Source organism: Bactrocera oleae, chromosome 6, assembly GCF_042242935.1.
Source record: "Bactrocera oleae isolate idBacOlea1 chromosome 6, idBacOlea1, whole genome shotgun sequence".
Lineage (NCBI taxonomy): Eukaryota > Metazoa > Arthropoda > Insecta > Diptera > Tephritidae > Bactrocera > Bactrocera oleae.
Window position 1 is genome coordinate 24,032,356 of NC_091540.1, and position 7,555 is coordinate 24,039,910.

Below are 7,555 nucleotides of genomic sequence, written 5' to 3' on the forward strand. Positions count from 1 at the left end.
AAATATATAAGGAGCCACCAATAACCCAAAAGACAAGCAAATGAAATCGTTCAATTGCCCTACGAGGATAAATCTGAAAATTTTCCGGAAATGTTTATGAATTGGTATCAGAAAATATACGTCCTCAAGATCAATTTAGGCCAAAGAAACAACGTCTCTCGACAGTATTTGTGTTATCGTTTTCCAATCCTCAAGTTTAAAATGATGTGCAACAATAAATTCATTTAATCTCTTTAAATAAAAATAAATTGTTTTCCTCCGTTTTGTTTTTCAATTAATGCTCATTCGGGTTATAAGTAATAATTGCACTTTTCCTAACAAGATGCTTAATTTCTGCTTTACATTCAGAGATCGCCTTATCATTAAATTCAGGACGTTTCGGTACTTGATCTTGATACACTTGAGAGCAAAATGGAATTTCATATCTAGATATAGCCTGCAATACCTCATTGTCTGAGGTAGGTTTTGAAGCTAAAATATAGTTTCTGCGTATAGCCTGACCCAACTTTGCAGTTACAATTGTCGTGGTAACGTTAGGGCTGTTTTCACTGGGCTGCACTGAGCCAACGGCCCAACTTGATTTTTTAGATAACAACGTTAGACCAGGTAATCTAAATGAGTGCCTGGTCGTAGATAATTTGTACTGAACATAAGTCTGCTAGAATTCTTCCAGCGTCCCCAAGAACTGCATAAATGGTCTTATTTGTTTTATTTTTCACGTCTTGTTTCAAAGCTTTTGAAAATGCTTGACCCAAAGCACTCAAGCTGATTTTGAAGTGCTAATTTGAAACTGCCCATTTGAGCATGCTTGGCCAGCGTAAATTTTAACTCCGGATTTAACGCTGGGCCTTCCAGTCTAAGACAATTATCTGGTGTTTGATATTTCTTTAAAAGTTCTTCTCTGTTTTCGTCTGACATCCCTGATCGAGCCAGAGCCAACCCATTTTCTGCGATCGGATCAAAAATTTTCAGCGCTTGACTGAGTGACAGTTCCAAAAAACGCAAAGATGGAGTCTGTAAAAATATCCTCACACTCTGACGACTCCGGCCCTAAGTCCGAGTTTATAGCTGGTTCGGCACATTGTTCGTTTATACAACTTTCTCTTCTGTCAGGTGAGTTGCTTGACGACCGTGTCGTGCTTCGCAGGTCACACTCTCCGGGGTTCTTTTTCGATTTTTTTACGTGTAGTTCGTCGCGCGAAACGCTCATTGTCATTTTGCTCAACATTTTGTTGTAGATTTTTGTATTCTATTAGAACGTTCACAACTTCTCGATTGTGAATAATGGGTAGTATAGTATTGTAGTATAGGCTACAGGATGAACACGGACGGCCTCTAGACATACGGTCATAATCTGTACGCTGCGATATTCGATTTTATTGATGCGCAGTAAAATGGCTGCTTGAAGTGGAGTCTAGATTAACGGACCTACGACTACGCCGTTTGTGATTTTCAGCGTGCCTTTCCAATTTCGCAATTCTTCACATAGCCTCAGCAAAAAATATAGAGTCTTTTTCATGCGCTGTTGGTTAAAATTTTTATCAATATTCTGTAATATGCAATTTTTTTGTAATAAGAATGAAAGAAAAAAATACGTGTGCTATAACCTACACAAGAAAACGTAATGACAAGGATAAAATGATGCGAGACTCTTTGAATCGAGAGAGAGCTGTCAAGACCTCATAAAAAAGCGATTAGGTAATTTGAAAATGTGTTTTCGATATTTTGCATATTCCACACTACCATTGGGGTGTGCAGTTAACGCCTTACCGATATTATTTTTGGGTGCTCGGTTCCCCAGTTGGCCTATATCACCCATATACTATATACATATGTATTGTATATACATATGAAAAATAAGTCGTAGTACTAATACAAGTATATAATACTATGCATTTTCGTATTTTCGGCGTTTTTCTACAAAATACAAAACACTTAATTATAATATATCACAAATATCACTATTATTATTTATTGTACGCAAATAATTTATTATAATTCACTTTTATCATCATAACAATACGTACCGACTTCACTTGAATTTCTTGTTCACTGAAATTCTGTTTCACACTAAATTCTGTCGGTTATTTGTTTATGTATTATTTCTGGCATCCCGCCTTTTTTGACATCAGCTGTTCGAAATTTTCTAATCTTAATAAACAGGGAAAGAGAATAACAGAAAAATCAGCAAAAATGAGACAGTGTGGTATAATTGAAATGTAATAAATCATGCATGCTATCATAGATATTCACATAAGGAATTTCATACCAATACAAGTGATTGCATATAAACGTATACAAATGCAAGTAAAAGGTCTAATAGCAATGAATATTTCTGAGCATATTTTTCATTGAATGCTCAGCTCTGTTCACACTGTAAAAATTCCTCCTTCCGGGCTAGCTGTAGTGAAATCCACTCATCGTGCTTTGTTTTGATTTTGACAATTAACACTAGAGATCTCTTTATCTGGCCAACTCATCTCTCATTGGAAATGAGAGCGCAATTGCTAAACGTCAAAACCCTCTGAACTCAGGCAACTTTCAAAGTTCAGGAGGTCTGACGTTTAGCAATTGGAAAAAGAGGGACGGCCAGATTGAAATCTTACAGAAAAATATGTTAACAGAGAGATTTGCTGCTGTTGAAAATAACAAAAAATGGAAAACAATGAAAATGTAATAAAACGAAAATTGAAATGTATTTAATGAAATCTTTTGTGATACCATACTTCGTATGATTAATTTTCAATTGAATATGATAAAAAACATTTACTAATTGAGAGTTAATACATTTTTTCACTTACTAAGTATTGAAAGTTTAAAAAATCAGTTGTTTTAATATATAAAAAAATCACAAAAATATTTTTAAATAGTTTTCCATATGTTTAACGAATACATGTATAATAATATTTAACCTTAATAAATGTTGGGTATTTTAATTTAAATTACCAAAAATTATTATTGTGTAACTCATAAGGCCTTTGTGTATGAAAGGGATGAACTTAAGAAACTCATAGAAATCTCAGGTAGCGTAGCTGAGTAAATAATTTAACCGTTAGATGGCTTGCAGGGTTGTTTGTCTGGAACAAGGAGAAGTAAGCATCAGCGTACCTGTATTTATGAATGTACTGTTTAGCATAAATGTGTTTATATGCACTGATTTTTGGTTAGTTTGCAACTCATATAGAAACAAAACTATTGAAATAAGTATTTAAACTGAGATTTGCCAAATTTTAACTAATGAATAAACTGAAAAATAAAACTTAAGTTAACTCCATAACTCGCATTAAGTTTAACTCCTTATTGTTCGCGCAACACACATAATAGCATAAACACAATACGGTCGACGGCGAATATTCGTCGTACTCGGCGATGCCGTCGGTGATTTGAACACACGATTGTGACGATTTTTGAGATAGAGCTAATTTTTATTTTATCGCCGACCGCGGCGGCAAAAACGGCATTGCCATATCAAAGAAAGTTTATTTACAGTAAAATCTTTAGAATTTTCAAAACAAATTCAAGAAAATGTCTGTGCTGGCAATATTATGATTGTTTCTGTTTGGTTTCGTCATTTCAGTTTCAAAATCAAAACATTGTGATATTTTGAACCACAAAGTACGCAATAGGTGGCTATAAGCAAATAAAATGGATTTAAACAAACAATTAATAGAGGAAATACGTAAATATGAGTGCCTATACAATTTATCATCACCGGATTACAAAAATCTGTTTAAAAAAACCCAAATTTGGGAAGAAGTAGTAAAATAATAAATTTGCCGGGTGAGTCAAAGAAAAGCCTGTTTTATTATAAACTTTATTCTAAAGTATTATAAATATTTGCAGAAGACAATTGTAGGAAACGATGGAAAGGACTGCGTAACACGTACAAAAAACGTAAACGTGCGCAGCTACTAGCTTCCGGCAGTGGTGCTCCGATTCCATGCAAAACATGGAAATATATGAAAACATTAAGTTTTTTGGACGGCTACAGTGATTCTCGAGAGTAAATATTACAATTTTCATATTTGTATTCTTATAATTCAATCTTTTCCACTCAATAAAACCATCGGCAACGTGCCTTTTGACGAAATTATTTAAGAAATAGAGTGTTCTACTTCAACAAGTACAAGTACAAGTCCTCCTCCAGAAGGTTATTATACTCCTCCAAATGCGCCAAAACAAAAAAAGGAAGGCAGCAAGGGATGACGTTAATGATGTGTTCACTGACATGATGAAGGAGTGCGTGGATACAGTGAAAGAGTTTGTAGCCGTTCCCACAGAACACGAGGATGCAACGTCACTGTTATTTAAAAGCTTGGCGAGGAACATAAGTGAGGCTAACCTAACCCCTCAACGCATACGACAAATTGAGGCGAAATTAGTGAATTAGGAAACTAGAAATTACATATGTTTGACTGAAATAATTTCTTTACGTATAGTTTTTTAATTTTTTAGTGCAATGCGTTAGTCTGCTTAGTATTTAATTTGAATTTTTACACATTATATTTACATATTTCTTATGACTTGTTTTTTGTTACATTGTAGTGCAATTGTTATTTTGAAATAAGAACGCTTTTTGTTATTTCATATGAATTTTACTGAATGAAAAAGAAATTTAATAAAAAATTAATAAAGTTTCAAAAAATACTGGCTTAATTATTAAATAAATATTCCGCCGTCCGTCTCTCGATGCAAACGCCTCCGCCGTTGAACGGTTGGCTTGCGAAATTCGAAAAGTTGGACTTTGCGAAGTTGTTTGCCTCCAAATTTCAGAAACGAAAGCACCATTTTCCGAATGGTCCACCAACTCTTCAGTAAAATATTCCGAGCTCCTGTCTAGCATGAGAAAATTATGTAGCACAACTGTTGCTAACACTATTTTGTCAATATTTTTTGGTGTTGCATGTATATTGCTATGTAATATTCTCCACCTATTCGCTAATAGACCAAACGCATTTTCGATGTAAACTCTGGCGGAAGATAGCTTTTTGTTGTACTGTTGCTTCAGAGGCGACAAGTTGCGGCCAGGATATGGACGCATAAAGTTTTCCTTAAGTGGAAAAGCATTGTCCCCCACAAAGAAATACTGGAATTCTTTATTTGTACCTAAATAAGGAAAGTATTTGTAATCATAAAAAATTAAGTTATTTCCAAAATTCAGATTATTTAATTACCCGGAAGGTGATCGAGAGGAGGCAATACGATGTTTCCTCTTACTATCATTTTCCCAAAAGCACTTTTGGTGAAAATTCCGCCATCGTTTTGACTTCCTACTGCCCCAACATGAACAAAAGTAAATATATAGTCGGAGTCACAAGCTGCCATTAGAACAATGATGAATGTTTTTTTGTAATTATAAAAAAGTGAACCACTACGTCTCGGGCAAACTATGTTAATATGTTTCCCATCAATTGCACCTAGACAGTGCGGCATTCCGGTTTTTATATTAAATCTACAAATAAAAAAAAATCATTTTCAGAATCAATTTTTATTATTTATCAAAAATGTAAAGCCCACCTTTCAGAAATGTTTCTCCGTTCGGATTGGTTTGGTTGAGCAACCTAAACTGTGTGTAATTCATTCCACATTGCAGCGCAAGTTTCGTAAATAATTTTCCTCACCGTTGAAAGTTCAATTTTGTGAGACCATGCCAGAAATTTAAGACAGCATCCTTGAGATAAATACCTAAATATAACTTCCTGTTATTTACAATTCTAATATAAATTATAAATATTAATTACATCAATGTAATTCCCAAACGTGTTTCTTCATTTATCGGTTCTCTTCTCGAACACCGATGGAGCTTGTCTTTTAATAAACAAAGAAGACCATTAAATATGTGAACACTCATCCTTGTTGCTTGGAAAAAGTGCTCTTTATCCATAGATTTCAGCGGTTTAAAACAAGTATCAAGAAACCCTAATTCCTTTCTTGTTAAATTCACGGGTCGTATCCACCATCTCCTTCTTGAACGCGATTTAAAATCTATGTATATCTAACACATGTTTACCATTATATTTAACATTTTTAAAATTTGGATTAATCGAAAAATACGCGGATTCATATTTTTTTAGACTCACAAGCACTAACAGTTGACAAGCACTGACAGTTGCGGCGAAAATCGTCCGTATTGTGTTTTACACGGCGGCAACACTCTGCGAAAATCCGTCCGACGGCATCGCCGAGTACGACGAATATTCGCCGTCGCCCGTATTGTGTTTATGCCTTAAAGGTTGAAATTTTTGTCTATGAAATATTTAAGTATTTAGTTATAAATTCTAATTTTTACCCATATTCCTCTTTTTTAATTTAATACATTCTAGGTGAGTATACATGATCAATTTTTTGAAATATATAATTGTAAACAAAAACCTAACTTTTTATATGGTATATGCATATAAAAATTGCGGGTTACCTAAACCGATTTTAGTAAAAGTTAGTACACTGTGTCCAGATTGATCCAACTTAAAAGGTAGGATAGTTTATAACTCAATTATGTTACAAGTAAAATAATTCATTAATAACAAGTAAGGAAGGGTTCAGGTGTTACCGAACATTTCATGCTCTTGCAATTTGCAAGGAACAAATGGGGAGAAACACCCTCAGGTTTTGGCAAAACTTTCTATCAAACTAAGGACATTATCGCAAGGATACACTGTTATTAGAAAAATATTCTTTCTAAATTTCATTAAGAATTTTATATATTTTAGCATTTTTGAAACAAGTTAAAGGGGATTTCGACAATTTTTGAACGTAAGATGAAACACATTGGGGGCACTATTTGTGCAAGGTTTTATTCTGATAACTTTATTGATGTTTGATTTGTACACTGTAAAGTGAAAGAATTAGCCGTAATATAAAAGTTTGTTATATGGGAATAAGCCGTGGTTTTCATCCGATTTTCATTTTTGCAGTACCTAATAGAAATGTTTTGATAAACTTACACACTAAAGAGTTTGAAGAGGTGGTAAAATCATTTCTTCTCAGCAAGTTAGGTTGATATAACTTGAGTGGTTTGGATATAAGTATGTACAATAAACCAGTTAGGTGGCCGATCCACGTCAACTTTTAAACAAATTTTAGCCTACAGGTGTCCCTGGCTACTGAGATCTCCTGTACAAAATTACAGGTTTGCATATGTGTACCAAGTTTCATTAAGTGATCTCAAATTTTACTTAAGTTATCTCTTGAACAGACAGACGGAGGGACGGACAGACAGTCACCCGGATTTCAACTCGTCTCGTCATCCTGATCATTTATATATACATGACCCTATATATATCTCGATTAGTTTTAGGTGATACAAACAGCCGTTAAGTGAACAAAACTATTATTCTCTGTAGCAACATGTTGTAAGAGTATAAAAAAGAAAAAAAGTTTACTTCAGTTGCTCGGACGCTACGAGGTGGGTTCAAAGGATGAATTTTGATTTTTCGCGGGCTGTGTACATTCGATTTTCGATATTTAGTTTTGGTTATAATCGGACTCATATGTTTATCATGTGCAGTAGGAGCCAATTTCGATTAGTAGTTTGTTTTTGACAACAGAAAATTTT

General features: G+C 34.1%; 1 pseudogene; it reads right to left on the minus strand.

Annotated features, from left to right (window-relative positions):
• Positions 1-274: 274 nt before the first annotated feature.
• On the minus strand, positions 275-6,293 carry LOC138857755 (uncharacterized; annotated as a pseudogene).
• Between the last annotated feature and the right edge of the window lie 1,262 nt (positions 6,294-7,555).